Consider the following 12,972-nt stretch of genomic DNA (forward strand, 5'->3'; position numbering starts at 1 on the left):
GGAGAGAGAGAGAGAGAGAGAGAGGGAGGAGGGAGAGAATAAGGGGGGAGGAGGGGGGCTGCAGGAGGGAGAAAGGAGAGAAGGAGAGAACGGGAGAGGAGATGCATTTTTGTGCCGGGACTGAAAGAGCATTGGATTTTTGTTGTTGCATGATGCAGCGATCGGATTATTATTTATGTGTTATGGTAATAATGTATGTGACGCAGTTAAGCTATTCGAGTTATTTACCAAGTTTATTTGTATGTTTACTGTTTGAGCATTTCTGATTTTGTGACAGGTGAATATAAGCATAGCATTTGATTGTAGAGAATGTGGACCGTTGATGAATAGGCTACAAGAGGAAAGCAGATATTTTATTGACGGATCAATTGGCTCCTGATTGCCACCTAGGATGGGACATTGCATTCTGGTCGTTTCACGAGGATTTTAAATTTGTTTTTAGTGCAGATTATTTTCCTCTGAGGTGGTTGGACTATTAACAGCTATACAAACGAAAGTTAGTTGTTTGTAAGATTATTTAATTCCTTATTATAGCCTATATTCTTAATTGTGATTGGCATGCTAAAATTAGTTCAATCAAGGTTTATAGTTTACAATTATCCTTGCTGGAATTGGTGCGTGTGTGTGTGTGTGTGTGTGTGTGTGTGTGTGTGTGTGTGTGTGTGTGTGTGTGAGAGAGAGAGAGAGAGAGAGAGAGAGCGAGAGTGTGTGTGAGTGCAAGTGAGTATCTAGATTCGATATACAACTCAAAATAAAGAATGATTAGTTGGGGAGATGATCTGCATTGGTGCCATTTACTATAGCTACAGTTTTCCTGTCTGCAAATGTTGGAATTATACCTATGTAGCTCACTTCTAACCAATTGCCTGCATGCATTTCTTATGTTCTCAACTCAATATTGTGTATATTTCTAAAAGAAAATACACAAATTACTAATGTTTGCAGGTGAGTATAGTAAAGTGTGTAGTATTATACTATGTAGCAATCTTTATAATTTGGTAATTTCCCCCTATATCCATGGTAGTTTAAATTAAGTCTACTTCGGATTAAGACCAAACTGTTTGCAACACTGTGGGCTAATGTTTACCTTTAGACTACCCTGCCCTGAAAGAACTCCCACACTGAACACTGGCTCTCTTTGTATACTGCAGTGCTCACCCTTTTCTATTTGAGATGAGTAGTTATTCCACAATTGCATGAATGAGTATTTTATAAGATTGCTTTTGATTGGCATAAATAACGGTTTTGAAGACTTGAATCATGAATTAAATACCTTTAGTAATTTGGGAATATATAGGCCTACAGTATTCTGCAGCAATGATCAGATATTTCAACAACTTTTGTCTCTACAGTACATCTAGGCCTAATGACCTCCAACAAATGTAAAGAATACCATCACTAAGAACATTGTCATAATTAGAAGTGTTGGCCTGTGCCTCAAAACCTGGAGAATGAATTATCATCATGACTTATCATATTAACTTGTGGGAGAGCACATCTCGCACGTCTTTGATGACAAATTAGGGCAATATTTTGGAGCAGTGACGATAAGATAGTGACAAAATATTGATTTTCGTTTAACATGGTATTGTGAAGTGTTGTGAGCTTTATTCTAGACTGCTTTTTGTGAAAAATGTTTTTGAGAAATTCTGAAAGTATAAAATAAGGTCTAAATGATTAAAACCAGGAAAACACTTCTCCCATACAACTCCCAGATATCTAGTTTTATATCACAATATTGATATAATATCAATCTATTTCCCAGCCTTGTTACAAATCCAGTAGCTTAGTGATTATCAAAGCACTCTCATCTTCCATCGTATTATAATGCTGTATGTTATAAAGGATAGATGAAATCTAGCTCTATCAATTTAGCTGGAATTACTACTGTTGTGTACTGTCCATTTGTACTATTCCAAAACGTTACTTCCCCCATTTTAGTATGTGTGGAAAATGGACAATACTGAAAGAAAATCACATGAGGAACTAAACCTAGACCTCAGAAGAAATGTATCTGTAACACTGAATGGAAAGTTCCGTAGGCCAGCGCTTCTCAAAGTGGGGTCTGGGGACCCCCAGAGGTCGTTGAGGAGGTTCCAGGGTGTCCCCAGCTAAATTAAATTAGTTGATCATCAAGCTCACAACGTGATGTGTTGTAAGCTTGAAGAGCTGCATTTTTCAAAAGATCTTGGAAAAATGTGGAATATTTTCTAAACACATCTTGTATGGGGGGCCCAAAATTCATTCATTCATTTATTTGGAGGTCCCTGACCTGGTTTGAGTGCTGCTGTAGGCCAGTATTTCTTATGCTGTTTAATAATCATGGACTGTTTGTGTTTCAAGTTGGTCTCGATGTTTCAAATGTATAAAATATAAAAGTATGCATGCATGCGCCATGCGCACAGAGTCAGCACACACACACACACACACACACACACACACACACACACACACACACACACACACACACACACACACACACAAGCACGTACACACTTAACCTCTAAAACCATTAGCATCACTGGTGATGAATGATGAACAATAGTGTTGTTTGTTTTCATTGTTGTGCACCCCACATGGTTCTAAATATTGGCAGATAGGGATTTTGCCAATTTAGATGATCTCCCTAAACCCTGCTGAGATCTTAATTGATGATTTGTGTCATTGGACAGGCAGCCTTGGGGCATATTTGAAGCTGCAAAACACCCAGCTACTATTTGCATATTCCCATTCCTACTTTATGGGTAAATTAGTAAATTACATTATGGGCTGTGATGCTGTGCCTTCCCGTAGCTTTTGGGGGGATAATCACTAATAAAGTGATTCAGTCACACTAAATGAAGGAAGTAAACAGAGCGAGGAGAGCATATGTTACAAACCAATTTAAGCATTTATGTATGGCTATAAAGCAATTGAGGGAATTAAAGGACTAGCAAATGTGTTGTCATTTCCTTCGCCATTGCCTCTAGTATTAGTCTTCATACTGTAGCCCCAAAGTATTGTAATAGTGCTTCATTGTCACAGAAGATTGAGGGGAGGGAGGGGGAGGGGGTTTAGAACAAATAGCCCTCACTTTATACTAGTCTCCTTCTCTTCGGCAGTCAGATCTCAGCGTGATCTCTAATTGTTTTTGACAGTCTTACTTTCTTAAATCACCCTGAAAAAAGTGTTCAGAATTATTCATGAGGTCTTAGTCGGCCGGGTATCCTCAGTGGACTGCATCAAGGTCCTGTTCTGGGCCCGTGAGCAATGTGATGTGGGGCAGGCACTGTCGGGTTTTTTTATGCTCAATAGTGCAGTAATTCTTTAGACAATTGTGTTGCGTGTTGCATGTTTTGGCCCTGTCTGGGACCTCGCAAGCCATGCCCACTAAGCCCGGTTGATCCCTATTGCTCTCAGGAGGAGGCACGGAGGCCTGTTTATACCGTCAGACAGCTCAGCTTAAAGACAGCCTTTGCATGCTTACCCTTGCTCATTCCACCGCCACTGCTGCGTTGGCATGGCTCTAAGTAAGCCACCAGGGACTGAGGGTCAGGGAGATGGATTGGTTTGATTTATGCTCCAAGAAGAGCATACAACCCAGCCGATTTAACGATCCTCCATATTGTCGGAATCACGTGCGATAGGCAAATCATTCACTCTGAGGGGGACATAGACATGTCATGAAAATACATTTGTGCTAAGGCTGTAAAAAGTATAGAAGTTGCTAGGCTACAGTCACAGTCAAGTAATGTAATTTTTATGCAGTATAGTTAAGATCAAATTTCCCCAATTTGGGAATCAACTAATAAGAGAATCATCGCTTGTAAACCTTTGCAAGTTGAAGTAAACTAGTGCACGGTAGGCTGGAGATGGATATGTTACATGATTCTCTTAGTTTGCATGGCTTTTCTTTTACATTACAGAGCATCAGCTAGTAGGCTATACTTTTAAAATACCGGTAGTAAAATAAAAGTGATTATGGTTTTCATGTCGGACTAACGCTATGTTAGTCCAACGTCCCAATATTCTACCCAATATTCCGACCATAGAGCCCTTTACTAACCCTAACCACACAGAGAAGCCACGGGTGAGTCTTAACCTGCAACGTAGTCGGACTAACGGGATATCGGACTAACACATGCCTCCCGGTTTTCACAAAGTTCTAGCATGCTTTCCACACAATATTGTGCTGTTGTGGTGACAGAAGAATCCACAGGGATTATTGTGGTTTCTTCCAAAGATTCCCACTACAATACAAAGTTGATGTATCAATTAAACACCCCAGGAAAGTGTTTCTTGTCTTCCAAACATCATTAAAATAAGATCTGGTTGCAAAAGGGGTGAAGTGGCCCTTTTACTCCTAAATGTGGTTACTATTTGATTGATTGATGGATTGATTATACCAAGCACGATCAATTCTTCGATTGACCTTGGCACTTTTGAATCCACTCTCAGAATCTCATGTAAACCTTTTTAATTTAATGTTATATAAAAAGTATATTAATTGTTTGAGGCCTATTTTTTTAAGACATTCCTCAGACAACAATCAAGGGTAGCTGCCTGAATCGTTGGCTATAAAATTGAATGCACAGCATGAAAGAAGTCATACAAAGACTTTTGTCGTTAGGTAATGTTTTTAGCATCAGAACTTTGATTGCATTCCTTTTTGAGACGGGGGAAATGAAAAACCAGCAGGAACACATTCCTTAAATTACCTCAAAGTTGTGGCATAGAATTGACTAGTCAAATAATGTAACATACAGCTGCAGAATATTTAGTTTACAACTTAATGTATTTAATAATATATGTTTTGTATTTTCTTTGATCAGTTCTACTTATTTATTTGTTTGTACCAGAAACAATTACAAATCAAATTAGCAACAGCTTATTATAAATTCTGAATTTATAGCCTTTAACAAGACTTTGAACCTCATTGTGTCGTTGTTTCTTATCTCTGGAATGTAGATAATCCTAATAAATTAATACAGCTTCACAGAGAGAAATATGAAGCCTGCCAGTAAATCCTGAATTTATTATATTGGAGAGTCCTGGTAACAGCTGAAGTGGGTGAGGTTCAAAATATTTTATTTTAATTCAACAGCAGATCAAAGCAGAGAAAATCCCACCAAGCACTTGTGTGGCTGCATATTTGCACTTCCTTCTAACATGAATAAATGTATGGGAAAAATATTCTGTCCCTACTTTTCCTCGAAAATATTCTATAATGTTATAGTCTTCAAATCCGGTTAAGAGTTTGCCAACCAAGAGTGGTATTCACTCAGTAGGCCTATGTGACGTGTGCTATTTCTACTTACATACAGTATTGCCAAATGTAGCTGTTTACCTACCAAGATTGATACGCAAATTGTTGATTTATTCTCATTTAGTATTGATAATGTGTTGCCAAAAAAATCTAATACTGTATGTATTCAGGTTGATATCCAATATTCTATAAATTTGCTGTTTTACTTCAAAACCTGTCTTAAGCTATTCTAAAAGCAACTTCTGCTCTTCAGTACTGTTTACTGCCAATATGATGACGATATAAATTATTTATATGTGCACTAGCATAAGCGATTAGCTTCCTTGGCACCTGTTAACGAAATGATAGTGAATGGGTATTGGTGGTCAGTCCATAAAACTGCTGCTTTTGGAAAATGAATTGCAAATCCATCATGGTTGCAAACACCAAGCACAGTTACATTTCTCATAATGCTCTTTTATGATAGTGAACTGGAAGTTCCTTCAACCAAGTCACATGTTCTGTAATTTAAATGCATGATACTTAACGTATACTTGATTGTGCGCTGGTGTCGTGTGCCAAAAGTGGCAGATCAACATTACGTCATTGATGCAGCGCGTCGCGAGCTTGTAGATTGCTAATTGTTGGCACATGACACATGACACAGGCGTACATCTAAGTAGAAATCAGGCTTCATTAGAGTGTGTTCAAGCCCTGGCTACTTCTCACAATGTTACTTAATATGTTCACCACTTAGCTTAGCTTGTTGTTTCTCTCCATGTGGTGCCTGATTATGAAATATTTGATGTAGAACTGTAAGAACTCTGGAGGTTATCAACAAACCACAGCACAAGCGTCATTAAATGTCAAGGACAGAATAATTTGTCCCAATGCAGTTTGGTGATAATTCCTTATTAGCCGCGGACGACTACCTTTATGCAGTCCATTCCCCTGCTGTAAAAGTGCCATGACTTTATGTCAGCACAGGCTTTTGGAGTGTGATTTATTTTCCCACTTGTGCTGCGTTTCTACTTTCTAACAGTATTTAATAAGTCTTTAAAATACTTGAAGGAGTAGTTGTACTGCCTTATCCCAATCCCACCAAGCACTTGTGTGGCTGCATATTTGCACTTCCTTCTAACATGAATAAATGTATGGGAAAAATATTCTGTCCCTACTTTTCCTCGAAAATATTCTATAATGTTATAGTCTTCAAATCCGGTTAAGAGTTTGCCAACCAAGAGTGGTATTCACTCTGTAGGCCTATGTGACGTGTGCTATTTCTACAGTATTGCCAAATGTAGCTGTTTACCTACCAAGATTGATACGCAAATTGTTGATTTATTCTCATTTAGTATTGATAATGTGTTGCCAAAAAAATCTAATACTGTATGTATTGAGGTTGATATCCAATATTCTATAAATTTGCTGTTTTACTTCAAAACCTGTCTTAAGCTATTCTAAAAGCAACTTCTGCTCTTCAGTACTGTTTACTGCCAATATGATGACGATATAAATTATTTATATGTGCACTAGCATAAGCGATTAGCTTCCTTGGCACCTGTTAACAAAATGATAGTGAATGGGTTTTGGTGGTCAGTCCATAAAACTGCTGCTTTTGGAAAAGGAATTGCAAATCCATCATGGTTGCAAACACCAAGCACAGTTACATTTCTCATAATAATAGAAGGTATTAAGTATTAAGTATTTTGGCATCTGGGAAATGTCAGAGCTGCTGGATTCCTGAAGTTTTGACAAATTAGACAATTTAGAGCCCTAGGCATCTTACCTTTACATCGGCGTGATGAATTGCAACGCAAGCTCTCAGTCAAAGTTACACTACTTTTTGTTCAGTCTGTCTGAGCAAAGGAATTAAACATTTTTTAATTAATCAAAATATATACAATGTTTTTGAGAATGGATACCACAAAACAATATCACTACTCAAGTTTATCAATATTTGGGGCACCCGCTGGCTTAGTGGTCCAGGCGCAAGACACAGCGCCTGTCAGAAAACGAATTAAAAAAAGAAAAGTTTATCAATATTTTTCTTACACCCCTAATTGCAGCACATAAGTGCATTATCAAAACATGCCATACTTTTTAACACTAAAAATACAATACTGTTTGAGAATTCTTTTTTAGTACTATATACAGTATACTGGCTGTAATGCTGGTCAAGAAATGTTCTTTGTAAAACTTCATAAAAGATTGTCAAAATATCCACTCACTACACCTTTATATTAATTTGAATTAATTAGCAATTCATTTGATGTTCTTGAACTTGACTATCAATTTACTTTTGGCACTGAAATCACATCACAAAATTGTCTGACTGTTTTGAACAAAATGTAGAGCACATTGGCTGTCTGTGTGAAGTGCACAGAATGCTGAGACTGCCAGCTCGGCCTTGTTCATTGTCATTGCCTTCCCCTCTCCTTCTCACTTCATTAGTTTCAGAACATTATGACTTTGGCAGTCAGTGAGAGAGTAGGAGAAAAAGTTGATGTTAACCTATAACCACATGAACCTTATCGTCCCTATTCTGGGGTGAACATTTGTCCAAAAATAGCACCTTGCAATGCGTTGCAAATGTAATGTGTTTTGAGCTTGCCGATGTTTTTTGTATTTTTCATTCATTTTGGAAGATATTTTATGTAGAGGGGAACCGTTGGGACTCCGCTTGAACCCTAGCACACTTATTCCGATGGGAATGTTCACCTACTCTGTAGCTTTAAACATTTGGCTTTTACTGAAATTACTTAAATCTTCCCAATGTTCATTTCAACAAAAAATAAATCTATACAAAAGGAAAGACAAACAATGACATACAGAGATTTATGGAAATTATGTTTTCTAATGAACATTAGGGCAAATTAGAGTAATTGTCTGTCTGCTACAGAGGCTGACATTTATCAACATCAACAATTACGTACACGTCTTCCCGGCATTGAGGTCTGAATTGGTTTTTAATGGTTGCAGGATCAATAACCACAAGAATATTTTCTCCTTCTCATGTTCTGTGAATGTGAACATCTGTTTGGTACCGTTGTGCCATTAGGTTTCTTTGCGGGGGCATACATTGTTCTTGTATTGTTTGAGTATCAGGTTAGTCTTATAGAATGTACTGCGAGGAACATGAGTTGACTGGACCTGGTTCCGTAGCTGAAGGGTACTGGCCAGTAATTAAGTACATTTATTTGAGTACCTTGTATTTTATTTTTTTATAACTTTTTATTACATTTTTATGTTTTCACATAAATATGAATCAAATGTATAGATAAAGTGAGACAAACTAGAAAGGTATAAATTATAAGCACAATACAATAAAACAGACAAGAAAAACAAAAAGCACAGAAACAAAACAAACAAACAAAAGAAAATGGCGAGCAGCACATACACAATAGAGTCAGTTATTCATTAGGGAAAAATATAAATACAAATATATACACAACACACATGGGCACATCAGAAGGCAAATTGCAAGAGTACAGCTGGGGCTCTCCAATCCAATGAATCACTTCCTTTATAAATCACAGTAGATCCCTGGGCAAGTAATCTATCAGTGGCTGCCATATATTCATAAAGTTTTAATTTGGCACTGAGCCTTTCCATTGGAAGTATTCTGTAGATTTCCACTGAGTCACTGATGGAGGTTTTTCGTGAATACAATTAAACAAAATGCATTTTCTAGCTACACAGAGAAGCTTATTAAGTAGCTTAGCCCTTCTAGGATCTAGCACCCCAAATTTGGATGGCAGCCCTAATCAAAATTGCTATTTGAGTACCTTAATTATATCTTTTTAAGTATCTGTACTTTACTTGAGCGTTTGTATTTTTGGATACTTGTCTTTCACTTTTCACTCACAACATTTCAAAGAAAATATTGTACTTTTGACTCCACCACATTTCTATGAAGGTAAAAACTATATTTTCAACCTATCTTCATCTATTGGTCCTCCTAACTAATTATAATATGGCATCAGGTTTTATCTACTCGGCCTGTGGACAGTTCAGAAACCCGCCTACCAGTGACATCATCGATGGGGAGTCCAAGGCAGCTAATAGAAATGGCAGGTTTACTATTCCTGGAAAGTTAGCATGCTATAATGGAAGCCATTGTTATCGTGTTAATAAAAATATGAAATTTAGTTTGAAACTCACTGGTAGACGGGTTTCTGAACAGTCCATAGCCCTCCTCTGAGACACAGACTGAGTACAGTTTTTTTAACCATATTATCGTGAGCATTAGTGAGCACAAAGATAGGTTGAAAATGGGTGAAGTCATCCTTTACGCCCTATTTCAAATAGGCCTATAGTGAAAATAGCAGATACACAGGCTCATGATGCAATAGAGCACAGAAGTCTGACGTGATTTACACATCCTACCCGGGTTGCGTTTTTCCACCCATTCTGAATTCCCATAGACTTTTCTTATATTGCGTCAAATAAGAACTGTGTTCCAAAAATAAACAAATGATATGGTTTTACTCATATATGGATATGACGACTAACGTTTATGTTACTCCTGCTGAATTCCCGGTAGTAAAACCTTCGCCAGAACTGAACTTGACCGTATCAAATATGAGTGACTGACTATCGTAAACGTGCAGAGCCACCTCACCGACAATATCGCAGTGACAGTTTGTTTATTTTTGGACCACAATGAGACGATTCTAAGATTATCTAATGTTATTCTCCATAGAGAAATTACTTTGGGAACCCAGGGGATGAGCAAGTGATGTCAGGACTTCAGGGCCTACTATATGCGTTGTAGATCTTGTAGATCAGCTGATCTTGTGGATCAGCTTATTTTCTCCAATTTAGATTTAATTTCATTTATGGGAAATCTTTGAAATAATTTCTACATTTCAGTACAATGCATTGATATTAGAAACAAAGGGCACTTTTTAAATTGGACTTTTGAATACAAAATCAAAAAAGAAAAAAAAATCAAAAATCAAAGTTGGTGTTTTATAGATTGTCAATTACGTCTATGAGAGGGGGAGAGGTGGTGGAGTTGGCTGTTTTAGCAGACAGTTTGAGGGTCCAATGGAGTTAAGAGTTTTTTTATTTTAAGAAAGTACTAACTCAAGTAGCACCTTTCACTTGTACTTGAGTGATATTTGACCCGGTATCTATACTTTGACACTGGGATTCCACACCACTGGGTAGTGGCGTGTGGGTTGAGAGAGTGGGTTGAGAAAGGGTTCTGGGAAGGGTGTGAAGTCGACCTGTATGCTCCCAGTCAGAATGGAACGCAGTTAGACAATCCTCATATAGATGTTTCTAAGGACAACGTGAGTAAAGCTGGGGAATAGTTTCTACTTTCTAACCTGCAAAAACAAATAACAGACAGCTTTACTGAATTTATACAATCCACGACTCAACAACTTTGTGTCCTGGCGGGATGTGACATTCCTGGATAACTTTATTTCAGGACAAACAATCAAGCCAAAATTGTATTACTGTAGGTGTAGGCAGCATGTCAGATCTGCCACACACAACCTCTCAGTGAAAGCTGTGCAGTGTCAAGTATGTTTGTACAGTGTTTTTTGGGGGGCTAACCACATGCCAGTTCAGATTTAGGAAGTGGGAGTATTTAATGGTTAATGCATCTGACTTTCTCATGCAGTGGTTCCCAAACTTTATAGCTCGATACCCCAAAGACAAATTTGAATGTCGCACCGGGACCAAAACTAGTGAAAATAACCGATATACAAGCTCACAACGCACCGCAAGCTTGTACATCTGCTATTTTACTACTACTTAAAGGCTTTTCTATTATTTTTAAGTCTATGAAATATTGTATTTATTAAATGTTCAATGGCTATATGTTTTTAAATAATAGTAAAAAATTAATAAATAAAGAAGCGATATTTGCAAGTAACTCGTGACCCATAATAATTGGTCCGTGACCCAAACATGTGTCCCGGCCCAGTGTTTGGGAAGCAGTGTTCTAGTGTTTGACGCCAACATGCTGCTGCTTCATCCTTACTGTCCTTTTTCATTTGCTGCGTCTGATCTGATCTGAGACCCGAGTTAGCGAGTCATGTCGCCTTTCAATTCATAATGTAAACATGTCAGATTCTCAAGTGTGTGAAGAAGCTCCAGCAGAATTATCATAACAGACACATGGTCGTAAATGATTCTGTTCACAAATCGCTTTTCTGTCAGCAGCAGCTGTGGCAAAAAAGCAAAGTGCAGATTTATTATTTATGTCATCTTGGTTGTGTTGCATTTGCCAATGCAGAATTCAATTACTCTTTTGGTATGTTGATGATGTTAAATCTTTAAAATGTACGTAGTTGCTACACAGGACCTGTACCCTACAATGTGAATTAAACTGTTATTATACAACTATCTAAAAAAACTAAACAAAAGGAAAGTTATGCGATTTTTTTTCTTCTTTTTTTCGAAAACATTATCTTTGAACATAGACGTTATTCCACATGTTAATTGCGATACTTTCAGAATTGAAAGAGCAGGCAGAATCCTATTTTGAACTACGACTTTTCCACTACAAAGAAAAATTACTTTTCCCGACTCCCTTCCCATAATTGGTTACCACTCTTTTATCTTATCTGTGTGCACATAATTATCACAGTCATCATATTAGATTATTTCATGCATAATAAATGAACTCAAACTGTGTGCAGGGTAATTAGCATGTTCAGATATGTGCCACGATAAAGAGGTTTGCTCTTCCAATGAATGCATTGTTCAAGACATTCCTCAAAGGTGAGAGATGTAGATAGAACGACTGAATCGCTACAGCCTTCTTTAAAATCTAGATATGCACTTTTCCTAATTCGTTTTAGTCATTGGCTACTACTTAACATAAGATAGATTCTTTAGTAAAAACAGATGAAAGCATTAATGTCTGGATATTGTAATCTACTCCTTGCTTTTGGTTCAGGGTGGAGAACGTATAATGGAGCATAATGCTGTATTGAAGAAACTGTGCTAGGCTGGGGACGACCACTGTGAGTTGACATGCTGATTTGCTGCTACACTCTATAGATCTAGGTCAATTCATATCACAGATGTGCAACACTACATTCGTAACGAAGCAGGCCATAATCATGTTTAGTCTTGATCAGGGCTATATGATGAGAAGAGTTGCGCTAATAAGGGGGCAGAAAACAGCGCCGGTCATGAGCCATGCAGTGCTCGAGAGTTTTAAATATATTGTTTTCAATGAGAGCTGCACAAATATCGGCAATTTTAAAGATGGAGTGCCACAATTTTTGTATTTTTCCAGCTTTTCATGTGTCTATGGGGTGACAGTACTTCATTAGACACCCTGGAGTCGTTTTTATGTCCAATGGTGTAATAACTTTGTATTTAGGGTTTCTTCCTGGAGGCTGAACCCTTGACGGTCAAACGGGCCAATGAAGTAAACACGGATAGTGTGACGTAAAAATATTGCACGCACACACGCACCTCCCCCTCTATACATATTTTTTAAATACGACAACCTCTGTGGGCGGAGCTGCCTGCCACATACACACGTGTGAACTGAACAGCGCAGCCAGTTTGCTTTTGCTGCTCTGTGTGTGTCTAACTGTGTGGCAGATTTTCAAACAGTCATTTCACACATTACCAGTTCACAGCAGAGCAGACTGTTTTTCGTTAGATTGGAAGCAAGTAAATGTTCACGTCGGGTCCTCAGGAAGGAAACCACAACAAACCAGTCTTATAGCCTACCTGCTCTGCTGTATAGTTGCTCTTGTTGTTCTCAAGGA

General features: G+C 37.8%; 1 protein-coding gene across 3 annotated transcripts in view; it reads left to right on the forward strand.

Annotated features, from left to right (window-relative positions):
* Positions 1-12,972, forward strand: part of pknox2 (pbx/knotted 1 homeobox 2) — a 98,235-nt gene that overhangs the window by 307 nt on the left and 84,956 nt on the right. Inside the window, exon 1 of one of the 3 annotated variants that reach the window (XM_083780468.1) lies at positions 155-193. The exons of 1 other annotated variant lie outside the window; for it this stretch is intronic. The gene's annotated coding sequence lies outside the window, so the exon portion shown is untranslated. Of the gene's footprint in view, positions 1-154; positions 194-12,138; positions 12,211-12,972 lie in introns of those variants that run through there. One more of the 3 variants, XM_083780466.1, reaches the window with a different exon arrangement.

This window comes from Protomyctophum parallelum, assembly GCF_964188405.1.
Source record: "Protomyctophum parallelum genome assembly, chromosome: 1".
In the NCBI taxonomy this organism is placed as follows: Eukaryota; Metazoa; Chordata; class Actinopteri; order Myctophiformes; family Myctophidae; genus Protomyctophum; species Protomyctophum parallelum.